Here is a 17,487-nt window from a genome sequence, read left to right on the forward strand (position 1 = left end):
GACTTCAATGAATGCATTATGGGGGCTAGAGCTTTCAAATTAGATGCAGCCTGACAAAAGTTGTCATACTATGAAGCTATCTTTAACCCTAAACTACTTCCATTTTTGTATGATTGTTTATTTCCCCTGGAGGTAACAACCATGGTTCCATACAGAAACTTTATATCTATTCTGAGATCTTGGAAATTAAGAGGAGATTAGTGTGTTTAAGTTATATGTTCCAAAGTAAAAATGAAATGAAACATAACAAAAACAAACGAGGATCAAGTAGAGATTTGAAAGGTGTTACAAAAAATATTTGAATAAACATGAGATATTTATGCTGACGTTGACAAAAACTTAAGGATGTAGCATAATAGGCAGGAGAATAGTGATGGCAGTAATTGTGAAAAGGACTATATGGGATAGATGTGAAATATTGTAGTGGAAGAATCAGGGTGTCTCCCAAGTGACTATAGGTAGAAAGCAAGATGTATGAACTAAAAAATGAAACTCAGGGGCGCCTGGGTGGCACAGCGGTTAAGCGTCTGCCTTCGGCTCAGGGCGTGATCCTGGCGTTATGGGATCGAGCCCCACATCAGGCTCCTCCACTGAAGCCTGCTTCTTCCTCTCGCACTCCCCCTGCTTGTGTTCCCTCTCTCGCTGGCTGTCTGTATCTCTGTCAAATAAATAAATAAAATCTTTAAAAAAAAATAAAAAATGAAACTCAGAAGTTTCAAGTATGGGTGATTAGGGAAAATAGTCAAGCCACTAGCTGAAAGGGGAAATGTAATGGGAAAAGTCATTTTAACTAGGAACCTGAGAAGTTCAGCTTTGGGAATCTGGCCTTTGAGATTTTGTAATGGTCTCAAAGTAGATTAAGCAAATAGGTAGCTAGAAATGAGGATGAAGAAATAAGAAGTAGTGGCACCTGGCTGGCTCAGTTGGTAGAGCGTGTGACTCCTGATCTCAGGGCGTGAGTTCAAGTCCCATGTTGGGCATAGAGCTTACTTAATAAAAAAAAAAAAAAAGGAAAAGAAAAAAAGAAAGAAAGAAAAGAAAGAAAAAAAAGAAGGAAAAAAGAAAAAAGAAAAAGAAAAGAAATAAGGCGTAGACGTGCTGGTGGGCCACAGAAGTAATCTTGAAAGTTGTAAAGTATAGTGAGGAATAACTAAGAGAAAAGAANTGCTTGTGTTCCCTCTCTCGCTGGCTGTCTGTATCTCTGTCAAATAAATAAATAAAATCTTTAAAAAAAAATAAAAAATGAAACTCAGAAGTTTCAAGTATGGGTGATTAGGGAAAATAGTCAAGCCACTAGCTGAAAGGGGAAATGTAATGGGAAAAGTCATTTTAACTAGGAACCTGAGAAGTTCAGCTTTGGGAATCTGGCCTTTGAGATTTTGTAATGGTCTCAAAGTAGATTAAGCAAATAGGTAGCTAGAAATGAGGATGAAGAAATAAGAAGTAGTGGCACCTGGCTGGCTCAGTTGGTAGAGCGTGTGACTCCTGATCTCAGGGCGTGAGTTCAAGTCCCATGTTGGGCATAGAGCTTACNGTTGGGCATAGAGCTTACTTAAAAAAAAAAAAAAAAAAAAAGGAAAAGAAAAAAAGAAAGAAAGAAAAAAAAGAAGGAAAAAAGAAAAAAGAAAAAGAAAAGAAATAAGGCATAGACGTGCTGGTGGGCCACAGAAGTAATCTTGAAAGTTGTAAAGTATAGTGAGGAATAACTAAGAGAAAAGAAAAAAAAAAGTAATAAAAGAGGAAGGGATGGGGGAGAAGGGATGAGGACACCATTTTGGAAGGTGGATTGGGGAAAAAGAGCCAGTAAGAAAGACAGGAGAAAAAATAGTTGTAGAAGGTCAGGGGGGAATCAGAAATGGGCATGGTCAGGCAGTGATAATCAGAAAGTCTCCAATGGAGCTTATCATGGAAGAGGATAAAGAAAAAAATATATTTGAGTTAATGAATAAGTTATTGTTAAACTTCAGAACAGTTTAAATTCTGTGGCAAGAATTAAAAGGGAATAAAGAACAAATGGCAAGAAAGAGAAAAAAAATAAAAGGTGGAATAAATTAGTCTTTAGGGAAATTTGTCTGTAAATAATGCTGGAGGTATGCATAAAAAAGCATTCACTGAATCTTGGTAATTATTTTTTATTTTTAATTTTATTTCATTATAGTTAGAATGTTTTTACATGAGATGGATGCTTTCAGCATTTTTAGGTGTGCAGTATAGTTACAGTGTCATAAAGCAGATCTCCAGAACTTAACCTTGCTTAACTGAAACTTCATTTGAATCTGTGCTAAAATATTTGGAATAGTTTAGGACTTTTTGACTTCTTGGTCTATTCTCCTGTCTTGAGGAAGCCTGTTTCTCTGGATTTCAAGCAGTTGTTCTTCTCCTCAGTCAATTTATAGTTTAGCAGTGCAGAATTCATCTGAATAGACAGAATATATGAGAGTTAATTAAAGAAAATATTGATAAAAATATGATTTGTTTTTGGAGCTCATCAACCAAAGTGGATATTAATCCAAGGTCTTGCAGAACAGCAGACCGACACATCTATCTCTTGGTGTTTCAAATCATATCTATTTTTGAAATATTGTTCATAAGAGTTTTTTGGACTCAATGCAACTGTCTTCATTTTTTTTTAAATCCAGGTTTATTGAGGTATAAATGACATAAAAAATTATAAAGTATTAAAAGTGTTGAGGCGCCTGGGTGGCTCAGTTGGTTGAGTGTTGGGCTCCTGATTTTGGCTCAGGTCATAATCTCAGGGTTGTGAGGTTGGCCCTGTGTCTGGCTCCCTGCTCAGCGGGGAGTCTGCTTCTCTCCCTCTCCCTCTGGCCCTCCCCCTGCATGCATGCACTCTGTCACTCCCAAATAAATAAATATTTAAAAAGTATATAAGTGTACATTGTGGTGGTTTTATATACATATTTTTGTGAAGGGATTTCCCTCCCAATCAGTAGAACTGTCTTAATGATATTATCCATAAACTTTTTTGTTATGTGAGAGAATATACTCATATTCTCAAGAACATAGCAAATTATAATGAGTTATCAAAGTATAATAGAGGCCAGAGCCGCCAATGGGTAACAATTTTTGCAAGGTAACCTGTCATACATCTTGCTTCCATGGAGAGGGAAATCTTCTTTTAGACTTTAACTATTCTAATAGTTATATATATATATAATAAGTTATATCATCAGAGTACGTGTGAGCAAGTGATTATTCAAACTTTAATTTTTTTAGGACTAGTCACATTTTTAAGTAACATCTGGAAGATATTTCTTAATATTAAGTAAAATGTCAGAAAAAAGCTTGAGTATTTATGACCTGCAGTGGAAGCCGAGGAAGTTTCACATTCTTCCTACTGTAGCGAGTAATACCATAAACTGAGCTTTCACTACAGAAAAGTGAGCAATTTCAAGAGCAGTGTCCCCGTATGGCTAACATATTCAACTTTTTAAGCTTTCTTCCTTGCTATAAGTTTAATAAAACTTTTTCATATGACTTCATCCAAGAAAAGAGTGACCTCATCAGATTTTGACATAGCAAGAATGTGAAGTGTTATTTTTTCATTGTTATTATAATAAATGAATGACAAAAAATCATAGGTGCTGTCATGACTGTTATTTCTTTGCTTTTGAGATTAGGAAATTCTCTTTTATAATTAGGTTATTTTAGCTAAACTCTTTATGTATAATGGTTCATACAAATGACTTCTGGAAATACACCCTTGAGTCATTATTAATGAAAAATACTTTGGAAAGATAATAGACATTTATGTGAATCCTCAAGAATAACTTTAGTTTTTTTTTTTTTTTTAAGATTTTTTATTTATTTATTTGACAGAGATAGAGACAGCCAGCGAGAGAGGGAACACAAGCAGGGGGAGTGGGAGAGGAAGAAGCAGGCTCATAGCGGAGGAGCCTGATGTGGGGCTCGATCCCATAATGCCGGGATCACGCCCTGAGCCGAAGGCAGACGCTTAACCGCTGTGCTACCCAGGTGAACACAAGCAGGGGGAGTGGGAGAGGAAGAAGCAGGCTCATAGCGGAGGAGCCTCATGTGGGGCTCAATCCCATAACGCCGGGATCACGCCCTGAGCCGAAGGCAGACGCTTAACTGCTGTGCTACCCAGGCACCCCAAGAATAACTTTAGTTTTTATCCAAATAAACTAAGCAGACAAATATTAAAGAATATATCAACTCTATTTTTTAGCCCTCAGAAATCTATGCATATCTATTATACGAGAATTTATATTAATGAAAAGATAACTCAAAAACTATAATTTAAATCAATATTCTTATAGAAACCATGTTACCATAGGTAATCACTTTCTTGATTGAAGAATTGATGCTTAACTTCTAGAAGAAATGATCACATATATAGCAAATTGAAAATAATATGACCTATGCTTTAAACAGATGACCTTCTAAACAGCACATGCATCATTTAAGTAGGGTGGTACAATTGCTGATCTTACACTTAATTAATGAATGCAATAATTAATAGCAGTGGATACACAGGTAAAGAAGAGAAGGTGGGGACAGCAGGAAATAGCCTGAGTTCCCCCAGGAGTGAAGGCCAGTAGATAGACGGTTTCCATAAGAGAGGCAGGACTTGGCAAGGCTCCATGGCCAAGCATGTGGTTTATGATATAATTTTTAAAATACTGTTGATGGTATCTTTAATATTTTAAATAGTTTGAACCTTATCTGTATCTATTATATTGTAGCTATCTATGCATTTCAGAAAAAAAATACATGGCATTTTTATTTGTCTGTATGCCTACCTGCCCTTTATCTTCTTAAATGCTTTAAATTTTTTTCCATTTCTATTTTTTAACTTGAAAAATATATGTTAAAATTATTCCACATTGCTCTAAGTAATTAAGTTTATTGCTTCTATGTGGTGCTTAATATATTATGGTATATATTTTCTACGTTTTACTCTTGCTTTCATTAGTATAACTGAACCCAAGAAGTGAGAGTTTCTTTACCTCAGTGAATTCCTGGTCTGTTCTATAAACCTAAATAATTATTGAAGTTTATCTGAATCTGAGTCTTTTCATGAAATATTGAAATAATAGGGACTATTTAAATGGATTTTTAAAAAGATTTTATTTACTAGAGAGAGAGAGGTAGAGAACACAATCAGGGAGGAGGGGCATAAGGCAAGGGAGAAGCAGACCCCCCCCCAAACTGAGCAGGGATCCAGATGTGGGACTGGATCCTAGGACTCTAGGATCATGACTTGATCTGAAGGCAGATGCTTAACTGACTGAGCCACTCAAGGTGCCCCTAATTAAATGGATTTTAAAAATATTTTGCGACACCTGATATTACAGGCTTGGTTTTAAATTTACTGAAATTTATTTAGAAGTCAAATATTTGTGTAAGATTTACAATTTTGTTATGCTTGGATAGAAGCATTTCTAGGAGTGCCCAGGTGGCTCAGTTGGTTGGGCGACTGACTCTTGATTTCAGCTCAGGTCACGATCTCGGGGTTATGGGATCCGGCCCTGCCTCTGGCTCTGCAGTCAGTGGGAGTCTGACTGAGATTCTCTCCCTCTGCCCTCCGCGCTCTCCACCCCGCCCCCCGGCTCATGCTTGCTCTCCTACTCTCTCTCAAATAGATAAATAAGTCTTAAAAAAGCATATCTAAAGCCATGTTACTCAAGATTGATGATGAACGTGATAGATGGACTCAACAAAAGATTTTAATGTAATCTATGTTTGGGAAACATTACATAGAATGTTATTTTTTAAATATATTTGATATAAAATCAGTGAAATATAAGCAAAAATTGGAGTGCTAGTTTAGAGCCTAAGAGTACTGATCTTGATTAGTTAGATTCCAGAAACCCAAGTAGAGCCTGGGTTCACATCCTGGCTCTACCATTCACTAACTCTCCCACTTGTGGTTAGGCTCCCTGTGCCTGTTTTCTTTATCAGTAAAAATTTATGACGTGTGTTAATTTTGTTTAAATTGTCTGACACATGCTAAGCAAGATATAAATGTATGCTGAATAAAATATCATTTAGCTTTATTTTCCTATGACCAGGGCTGGTCCTGATGAACTAAATTGATATAATGACCAATTATATATAATTTGAAAAACAGAGCATTTTTCCCATTAAATTTTAATGTACACAAACTTCTTAAGTATGTGGAGATGTGCAGAGAAAAGAAAACTATTATTTCTTAGACAGTACTTCTTGTTTACTTGTCCATAGAAATCTTTTCATTTAAACCAGGTGTAGTAGATTGAATTCTAAAATGGACCCTGAAGATTTCCTGCCCTGATCCCTGGGATTGTAAATAGGATGAAATAGCATAACCCTGCTTATGTTATCTTACACTGAAAAAGAGTTTTCAGATGTAATTAAATCAGCTGACTTTGAGTTAATCAAAAGGGAGAATATGGGGATGGGCCTAACCTAATCACATGAACCATTTAAGAGCAGAGTTTTCTCTCAGTGGTGTTAGAAGCAAAGTGGCATAGATAGTAAAGGCACAATAAGGATGTGACGTATTGTTGTATTGCTGGCTTTGAAAATGGAGACAGCATGTGCAAGGACCCAAGTAGGGCCTCTAGTTGCTGAAAGTAATGCCTGGCTAACAGCCAGCAATAAAATGGGACCCTCGGTCATACAACAGCAAAGTACTGATTTCTGCCAATAACCTGAATCAGCTTAGAAGTGGATTCTTCCCTAGAGCCTCCATATAAAATCCCAGCCTGGCTGATACCTTGGTCATGGCCTTGTGAGACCCTGAGGAGAGAATGCTGCCATGCCTGTTTGGACTTCTGACATACAGAACTGTGAGATAATAAATAGATGCTATTTTTAGTTGCTAAATTTATGGTAATTTGTTACACAGTAATATAAAACTAATATACCAGAACACACAACTATAAATCAAAATAACAGTAAGAAAGTAACTATAATTTAAGCACAGAAGGAAAGGTATAAGGGAGGATTTTATGTTGATTTTAGGTATGGGTATGTCTTATTTGTACAAGCAAGAAAGAAAAACGTCAGTTTGTGGATGGGTAATGTTCTATATGATCACTATCTTGTTAAAACAATGTCTTACAAAGAGCAGCAAAAGGGCAAGGATAAAACAAAATCACTAACTCTTTTTCTTGGGCTTATGCTGTCTTTCATGTCTGGAAAGATTTTTCCTCTATTTTGTCAACTCAAAAAGAAACCCCACACCCTTTAGCTCTCATACCCTAATCCACTCATCTTTCTCCCCAGCCTTAAGTAACCACTGTCACTATAGATTTCCTTATTGTTGACTTTCATATGGATGGAATTGTGTAATACATGAATTTTTTACGACTGGATTCTTTCACATAGCATAATGTTTTCAAGATTCATTTGTGTTGCATGTATTATCACTTTCGTCCTATTTACAGCAGAGTAATATTCCATTGTATGGATATACTACATTTGTTTATCTCTTTGTTGATTGACGTTTGGGTTATTTCCATCTTTTGGCTTTTATAAATAGTATTTCTATAAATATTGTGTACAAGTTTTTGTATGGACATCTGTTTTCATTTCTCTTGGGTATATATGTAGAAGTAGAATTTCTGGGTCATATTCTAACTCTGTGTTTAATCCATTGAGGAACTACCTGATTATTCTCCAAAGCAGTTACACCATTCTGTATGTCCACCAGCAGTGTATAAGGCCTGTACTTTCTCCACATCCTCAGCAACACTTATTATCTGACTTTAAATTTTACCCATCCTTCTAGGTCTGGCTCGTATGCTATCAACTTCTGCAGAGTCATTCCTTATTGGTTAGCAAAACATAGTACTTTCATCTGTGGGCTTCCAAATGATTATTTTCTGACTTTAAATTTCACCCATCCTTCTAGGTCTGGCTCATTTGCTATCACTTCTGCAGAGTCATTCCTGATTCATTAGCAAAACATAATAATTTCTTCTGTGGACTTCCAAACGATTATACTTGTTTGTTTCTTAGGGCTCACTTCACACTCCTCATTGTATCATTGTTGGTATAGGTCTTACCTGCCTACCAACTTCAGCATCTTTATTTTAGAATTTGTCTGATTTCCTAATTTCATCCTGATTCAAAGCACAGCTGTTCTAGGTGGCTTGAAAATAAGAGAATTTCAGAAAGTATTTACTGAGTGTTTTAGATTAAAAATGAACCAAATGACCTAGTTCAATGTAATGTATGACAATTTCTGCCTAAAGAGCTTGTCTGGCTTAATCATACATGCACCGAGTTATTCAATTTCAAATTTTGTGCTACCACTTATGAATTATGTACTCTTAAGGAGATTTCTAAATTTTCTGAGCTGTTTCTTTATCCACAAATGTGAATTTTAATATCGTAGAAGGTTATTGTGATGCATGAATATGATAATTTATGTAGAGCATCTATCTAGTATTTTTCCTGGCACATACTTGATGCTCATTACATGGTAGCAAAACTATTTTATAAATAATGCTATATATAAAATGTAGTAATCCCTCCTTTGGCACATTTACCTTGATAAAATTATAATATATAGATTTAATTCTAGTTACATTTTATCAAATTTCAATAATTTTTGGATTGCATAAATGTGGATTGCAGGTCACTTAAAATTGTAGAATGAAAAATATTGGGTCTGGTTATACCATCTACAGCTTGCTGTAAGATGTATTGCACACATCTGTTGTTTTTTGCTTGTATTCTGTTGCTCACCTTGAAGTACGCCCCATTCATGTCAATATATTTCATAAAACACATTTTCCTTTGTGACGTGCATGTTACTGTCTGGTCCTTAAATTCCATATAGAAATACTGTATGATACTCAGTGATATAAAATTTCAATAATTCTGAGTCTCTATTAAATGAGTGTGGAGTGGAGGGGCGCCTGGGTGGCTCAGTCGATTAAGCATCTGCCTTCGGCTCAGGTCATGATCCCAGGGTCTTAGGATTGAGTCCCACATCAGGCTCCCCGCTCCCATATACTAAATATTTACAGAAGTATTTTAAAGAGGTTGCCATTGGACTCTGCCTCTCTCTCTTTCTGGCTCTCATGAATAAATAAATAAAATCTTAAAAAAAGTGAGTGTGGAATGGAGAGGTACAATCACCTAGAGTAGGAACAAATGGATAATGACAATACCCCAAGAGAGTAAGTTGTGTAGAGTCTTTAGAAGGCAAAAATTAAAGTGTATATACACTCTCAGGATGCTATGAGACATAGAAAACGAAGTTGCTGTTAGGCCTGCTTTTGCAAATTTTAGTTGTCATACTGAAAGATCAGTGATAAGTGCATTCTTTTACTATTTGAGTGGATATAAAGGTTTTTATAGATTTCTTCTAATTTCTGTACAATATCTAAATATTTCATCCATGAGTTCAAATCATCTTTTTAAAAAAGTTTTACTGTTGTGTGGGAGGGATATTATGTGGAGAGGCTGCATTGTACTGGATAAAATATACTGAGAAACAAAAAACTTTTGATCTACATTCTACTGCTTGCCAATTATTAAAATCTCTTGGAGACCCAGCCTCTTTGTCTATAAAACAGATAATAATATTTCTCATGTTTAGCCCAATTTTTAGCTCAATTTGCCTAGAGCTCTAGCTAAGAAATGCTCAGATGGTCCCACTTTGCAATCTTCAAAGTGCTCTATAACACAAAGATGTATTATCATTAAGTACTAGGAACTGATCTTTGGTACCTTTTGGCTTCCTATCCACATCAAGATCTACTAGTCAGTTTTTAAGCATTTCAGTATTCCCTACCAGGAATCCCCTTCCCCAGGATTTACTACCGAAATTGTCTTTCTTTGGAAGATCCTTAGTAAAATTGTATTAACCTTTCATCTTGATGCAGATATGGCCATTCCGTAGTCCTCTGCCTTATGGTTTCAGTCCATTTACTTCCCTTGCAAACATGCAGTTCTCTGTTCTAATCATTGTATCAGTTAAAGTTTTGTTCAGAAAACCAAGCAAAAAGAGACTTACTATAGGAAATTAGGTGTATGGGGATGTACAGGGAATTGAGTGTTTACATAGGGAACTAGATATTTACAAAAATATTTTAAGGAGCTTGCCATTGGACTTTTCTGTTATAAGATCACAGTACTATAGCTCTGTTAAAGATAGAACAAAACCCTCCTATTGCCACTGCTACTGCCTACTACCACTGCCACCTTATACCCAGATGGTTAGTGACAAGGGAACACGAATATTTAGTCTGTCAGAGTTTGCTTGCTAACCACCACTACCTCCCAAACATGATGTGAATGCGACTAATTCACTTCTAGAAACCTAGTTTCTAAGGGAGTAGAGGTTGTGTGATTTTTGTCTTCTAATCAATCTTTCCAAGAGGAGAGTAAAGTGAAGTATAGGAAACCAAGTCCGAGTAACCACCACAGTTTCTATGTATTTAATTTCATTGCTCTAGTTGTTCTTCAGGGACCTTGGAACTTCTCACCCCTCCCATGTCCCTATACACTCATGAGATACTGCAGTTCTGCCTTGGTCCTTTAAGAATTATGTGAGGGGAGACAAAGGAGCCTCACCTTATGGAACACTATCATTAATTAAGCTATCATTCCTTTAAGTCATTCCTCTCAGTCAAGTTGGTATGTGTTTGCAAAAGTAACAGAGAGGAATTCTTGGAGATACATATTTTGAAGAAGCATGTTACCCTTACTGAGAAACTGAAAAACTCATTCCAAGATATGTTTCATCAATCAAGAGAAAAATGAGTTTACACTTATAAATGGGGAAGTAGGGTCCTTGGGTTTTCTTTTAATTTCCCAGGTGAACAAAGAGATATATTTATTCAAGTACAGTGTTTGTCAGCAGGCAGTATGCATAGTATCAGTTTCATTCCCCTATCACTGTGAGACTGATAGAATGTGTATCTCTATTTGGAGGACAATTTGATATACATATTCTTACACACTTTTGGACATTTACAAACTGTCTTAACGTTCTAGGACAAAATTCAGACCTTCTTTCAAAGATACAGAAAGAGTCCACAAACTACAATGGTGCTCATGGAAAGGTACCTCAGATCTCCTATTGTGGTGGAGCATAATTAAAGACATGTCCAGCTGCCACCTCTCTGGATCTACCACCATGTCTACAATAAGGTTGTGCTTCTCTAACATCTTCTGAGTCAGTGATTAAGCACAGCCAAAATACTAATGTTGGCTTATTTGGATGGCAGATTGGATTCTTCTCATGGGCAAGTCTGGGTTGGTAATCCCCCACATTTTTGGCTGAGATTTTCTTAGAGTTGCACTGCAACCCATCCGCCTTTTTGTTCCACTTCTTTCAAAGATCTCAGGACTACACTGCAATCTGAAGGTTTTCTTTGCCTACTGCTTCCTCCCCTTTATTCTTTGAAGGTGTTTCTCCAAGTGTCTTGAAGACTGATCCCATCTCAGTATTTGCTCCTCAGATCACCTGAACAAATACAGTGACTTTAAAGATTACAAATTAGAAATTGTTTTGAAGATGGTGGACATAGAATTTACTTCTTCATGGAGAATAGGAGTGGGAGTAATTGATTAAATCTAAGCAAGGGAAGTTCCTTCAAGTAGCATTTTCAAATACAAAATCTTATAGATCCTGAGATAGGATAATATTGGAAGACAAGTTAGAAATATACTTTTTAGAGAGCTTTGGGAAGAGAGTCAATAAATATATTGACTTATTATATTTATAATACATAAATAATGCCTAAACTATGAACCTTCTCCTTGAGTAGTGGACCCCTGTCAGTTTCAGCCATAAAATTGTGCTATTGGACTGTCTATACTATCCATCTCTAATACTAGTTTTGGACAGGTTAGCCACATTGTAGGTTCAGTACGCTCAAGGTTGCTAATCATCACTTATGGCATGTGTCTGTAAGTAATGCATTTTGGGGTTCAAATGTGGAACAGAAGCTGATTGCAATACAGAAACTATCTAAGCTTGCTGTTGTTAGTGATTTAAATAAGAAAAAGTTACCTTTATTGTAGAAGGTGCTCCTTTCAGGGTTGTGGTAGCCCTAGTTTAGCAAATCTTCTTTTCCTTTTCCCTGCTGACTCCCTAGTATTGCCCATCATTAATCAATATGTTTCTTTAGTATGGAACCCTGGCGGTTTTCCCCCTCCCTAGATCTGCCCCTGTATTGTAGCTTGCTTAGGAAAGCACTTGCATTTTAGGGTGTATGCAGAGTTCTGTAAACAGATGAACATGATGTCCATAACGTGTAACAAGAACAAAGAAAAAAGTTTTCAACTATTCACATTCAATATTTCATATTAGACTGTTACCTTTCTGCAGTACTCATAATTTGTAAGCCTGTTCAGAATGTGTGATTATTTTTCAAAATGGTACATTCTTTGCACAAAAATATCAGAAGCTTAGGTGGGAATTTTTTTTTTTTAAAGATTTTATTTATTTATTTGACAGAGATAGAGACAGCCAGCGAGAGAGGGAACACAAGCAGGGGGAGTGGGAGAGGAAGAAGCAGGCTCATAGCAAAGGAGCCTGATGTGGGGCTCGATCCCATAATGCCGGGATCACACCCTGAGCCGAAGGCAGACGCTTAACCGCTGTGCCACCCAGGCGCCCCGGGAAATATTTTAAATAATTATATATTTGGAGTGCAATCACTAAAATAACTCAAACAGATTTTAATATGTAAAGTTTTCTATTAGATGACAGTGTATGTTTTATTATACTTAATGTAATTTCAGAGATGCATTATACATATATATAATATACATATATATGTATATTTCTGTACTCTCTTAATTCATCTTGAAGCTCATCTTTGGTGTATAATTGAGGCAGTTTTCCTTCAGTCTGAATTTTATGAACTTCTAGTAGCCTCAGCTTCAATAACTATTTTCTTAGGAAGGCTGTATTTTTATAAATATATTAAGCTTGATTTTTCCCTGAAAGCAAATATGATTACATTTATTACTCTCGTTTTGAAAATAAAACCTTAAATCATAATCTCTAGATAAAGGACTTTCCTTTCATGGTCCCAAGTAAAAAGAAAATCTGTTTCACTGTTTACTTAACATTTGATGGCGATGCAATAAATAAAACATTAGCCAAAGAGTGACTGTGTCTTTCTCTGTTTTTTCTTTCTACAGGTTGTATTTCATGTGGATGTGGGTATGATGTGCCACAGCAACATGACGTCTTGATTAGGTGAGTCCGTCAAGACTACTTTAAAGAACATTCTCACTGCAGAGTTCCCAGGTCATGACATTGTATTTTTGGTATTCCTAGCCTAAATGCTGATGAAAATGGGATCTTTTTTGCTTTCTTGGTGATCTTTGTTAGAGAAAATTGAATTCCAGTTTCCATGGAAATACTATATGTGGGTTGATTTATTTTTTTTATGGGACTTGTATTCAAAGTGAAATCAGGGAAATATCTAAAAAGTCTATTGAGGTAAGGTCAAAGCAATATCCAAACAGAGGTTATATGTCTTATCCTTCTTATAGAACAGCCATAGTAGAGAGCTCCAATAGTGGACATGTCTTGTGTTGAAACAGTTAGTACATTATATATGCAAGAAATAATATCTTGGTTAATATTCTTACCCAATCTGTACATATGTAATTTTTCTGCTAATATATTTTGGCACCAAATATGTAATTGTGAACATTCACTTCCAAAATTTTCTTGATTTGGGTGCCGTCATTCTTGCTGATTGATGTTTTATTTATTGCATTGCCACCAAATGTTAAGTAAACAGGGAAGCAATCTTATACTATAGCTGGTTAAGGTGCTATAAGAGCAGGCAGGCAAACATCTGAACGAATGTCTTTTCCTGTCTCATTCATGACCCAGTGGGTAAGATCTTGATTCTCTTTGGCAGGTAGAGGAAAATATCCTTGAGTTTTCAGATCCTGTTAGTTCATGCTGCCATTTAGGTGTTGATAATAACTAATAAAGGGAATTGTGCAGCAGTTTGGAGTAGTAAAATGAATGTTGGCCCATCAGGTAACATCCCTTCGTATGAATCTTGTTTTTTATCTGACCATGTCTGTGATCATGTGCAAAACATGTCACTTTTTACAGTCTTAGTCTCTCTATCTGTAAAATGAATTGCTCCTCTGAGGTGATCCTCAGTCTTAATAATAGATTTGTGATTCTATGGATTTTTAATGAATGAATTTTTCTTTTTTTTCTGCCTGATGAATGGTACTAGTGCTCTGGTTGCCAGAATGATCACACTGTATGCAATTGGACAGATCGATTATGAACATGATAAGCATTTAAAATAATGTGATTTTCTAATGTCTGGAGTATTTCTGAATAAAACCAGAGGCTAATGAACTGCTTTGTTTGATTCAAGATGCTGTAGTTTTTTCCTCCTTTTGCTAATTCTCTTTCCAGGAGGCATGCGTGTCGATTGAATGAAATATTAAGAACCCTTCCAATTCTATGATTTTATGAAATATTACCTGATAATACCATATATTGGTATTGAAAGAGATGGGAACTTTTCCTGATTTCTATTCCTCTTTTCTCTTCTTTTTTTTTTCTCCTAGAAAAACAATATTTCTTTCCTAGATGACCGCATCTCTTTGTAGTGCAGAATAATTAGAATATTCAAAACCAAAGAGTCACTTATTGACATCACCTTTTGAGAATGTTCAACCATATTTTAGTTGAACTTGCAGGTTTATGAAAATTTCCTTATCAAATCACCCCTCATACAACACTGAAATATTAATACTGACCATGGTGTGAATGTGTTAGTTTTAGTAGGAGTACTTTCAGATGCTAAGTAATTAGTCTTGCAAATAACTGATAAAAACTGCTGTCATATCTATGAGAATTTGAGAATTTTGTAACTTTTCTTTCTGTTGTAAGTGCATATTCAGGTTGCTGGAAATAATTTTTTTAACTTTTATTATTCATTATTTTTAGTGAAAAGACGCATGTCTCAGGATATTTATACACTTACCTGGAAAATATAGAAGGAATCAGTGATATATGTGGTGCCAAGCACATTATATATCTTTAATGCTTAAATATTTCAAATTATATATATATTCTCCCCAGGGTGATTAGATAGATCCTTTCTGGAGTTACAGTAACAAAGGCTTTATTTGCCTAAAGGGACAAAGGGAACCATTTAGGAGAATGAGGCAGTTAAGCAATTATATAACATTCTGAAAATACTCAGTATTTCCCACCATTTGATTTTCACTTCTGGAAGCTGCTTTTCTCACACTAGCAGATTAGAGTAGTTAGATCCTCAAACCCCCCTCCTCTGTCTTTTTTTTTTTTTTTCACCATGAAATTATATGCTCTTTTATAAAAACATTTTCTGAAAAATTAGTACTTACATTGAATTTTACGAACTTAACAATATAGGATTTGAGATGTTTTACTCCAAAGAATTAACATAAAATAATTTTTTAAAGTACACTTCTGTGAAAGTATTATCACCTCCAAATTGTGTCTTGCAAATCCTGTCCATATTATCACTTCCATATATTCAGGATGAGAAATAAAACAAATGGAATGAAACAAAACCAAACAAACAAAAGGAAGAAAATTCTAGGGGAGAATAATCTATCATAAAACAAGAATAAAAGCTCTTGAGTCTACTGGTGGGAGAAAAAGCAGGTGGGAAAAATAGATGAGTAAATATAATTTATGGCTGATTCAAAAATCTCAGTATAGTCTAGAGTATCAGCCTGTAGAAATACAAAACAGTTGCCCAAAATTATTAATAAGTGCTAACACTAACCAAATTAAAGATGCAGTTCTCCCTTCTGCTGGTCCCTCTCTCCTACAAAAATAATTAGCAATAAAATTGAAGGCAACAGAAACTAGAAGTGAAGATCTTGGGAAATCCACTAAATGGATTATCATTTTCTAACAATTGTTTATTAGCCTGCATTTGTTATTTTGGTATGCAGGAACAGTTTTTCTTTGTCTTCCTAGATGTTAGGTATGTTATATTTATCTTAGGCAGAACATCTAGCATCTGATAGGAATTCTAAACACCACATGGTAAGATGACAGTTTTATTATCTGTGGGTCTTAATAGCCCTGGCAAATAGCAAATAGCACCATTTCTTTCTCCCAGAGAAAAGAGAAATACAGACAGAAGAAGTTTAAGTGAATGAGTTATATAGTGTGGTCACAGAATCTTTTCTAAGTAAGTAGTCTATTAGGGAGTTGGCAGTCTTCTAAAAAGAAAATGAGTTCTGATGAGGAAACCTGGATTTGTTTCTCAGCACTGACTTTGTAGACATAGATCCTTGAGGAAGTTACCAAATTTCTTTATGTTTACTTAAGAGTAAAATGTGAAGATAGAATGATTAAATGATCTCAAAACTCCTTTTCAGTTCAGGTTGTTTATGACATAATAATGTTATAAGTCCTAAGACTTACTAGGACTTAGTATGTATCAGACCCTGTAGGATACTATCACTATAAGAGTTTTACGTGGATTGTATAATTGTCAAACAACCCTGTGAAGTAGGTACTATTATTAGTTGGCTTTTATGAGGAAACTAAAGCTTAGGGATTCAAGTATCAAACAATGCACAATGTTTAGGAACAGCAGAGTTGAATTTTTAAATGAGGCCATCTGACTCCAGAGTTCACCAGCTTAAGGGCCATGCTGTATATCCCTAACATTATCCACAAGCCAGTCAAGACTTTGGAAGTCACAAGTATGTGAAACTGCATTCTTCCAACTTTATTTTCCTGGAGTAGATAGTTACTTGCTCATCAGCCTGGTTTATGCTACAGTGAAACATACTTCCCCTTTGGTTAACATTTTCTGTTCATCCTCACTCTTTAGCTATAATCTAGAGAGTAGCACATCTTCCAATGGAATATTTCTACTGAGTATTTTCCAGAGACTGCCCATGCAGTCATTGAACATGAATCAGAGGGAAGGTTTGCGGAAATTATAAATGAACAGTCAAGGGAGAGTCTTTTGTAGCAAAATTATAGGAGTGTCTCCTTAGGTCAAAGTCAAAGTAAGGATGAATTAACTCCCGAAGCAATTTCGAAAAGGTGAAATTCAATGATATTGCAGTTGTTGGACCAGGTGTTAAAATGTTATTGGGTGTTAATTTAATTTTCATCCTGTCAACACTCATCTGAACTGTAACAGCTGCTAAACACGGTTCCACAAGAGCAAACCATCCACAGAGAGGAAGCAGATGCCTAATCAATAGGGCCAATAGAAATGTATGGCTCAGCTAAGCAACCTGCACAAGGGGGAATGAATCCCATAGGGCTTTGTCTTACCTGAATGGAAAAGAACTTTAAAGATAGTGAGACTATTTAAGCAGTAAGAAAAGAAGACTGAAAGTCCTAGGTTGGCTTCCTATTGTATTGGTTCTTTCTTCCTTTCCTTCTTTCCTTCCTTCCTTCCTTTTTAAATTCTGCATGACCTTGGATTGACAGTTCCTTGGTTTCTCAGTTCTCCCGAGGTTTCAGAGGTATTGAGGTTGTTT

General features: G+C 35.7%; 2 non-coding genes across 2 annotated transcripts; both read left to right on the top strand.

The window, feature by feature from the left end:
• Positions 1-908: 908 nt before the first annotated feature.
• TRNAR-CCU lies at positions 909-980 on the top strand. The gene has a single exon. It is a non-coding gene; the product is annotated as a tRNA-Arg (tRNA).
• A 471-nt stretch (positions 981-1,451) lies between these two features.
• On the top strand, positions 1,452-1,523 carry TRNAR-CCU. Its single transcript has one exon. It is a non-coding gene; the product is annotated as a tRNA-Arg (tRNA).
• The last annotated feature ends 15,964 nt before the right edge of the window (positions 1,524-17,487 follow it).

Source organism: Ailuropoda melanoleuca, chromosome 20 (assembly GCF_002007445.2).
Source record: "Ailuropoda melanoleuca isolate Jingjing chromosome 20, ASM200744v2, whole genome shotgun sequence".
In the NCBI taxonomy this organism is placed as follows: Eukaryota; Metazoa; Chordata; class Mammalia; order Carnivora; family Ursidae; genus Ailuropoda; species Ailuropoda melanoleuca.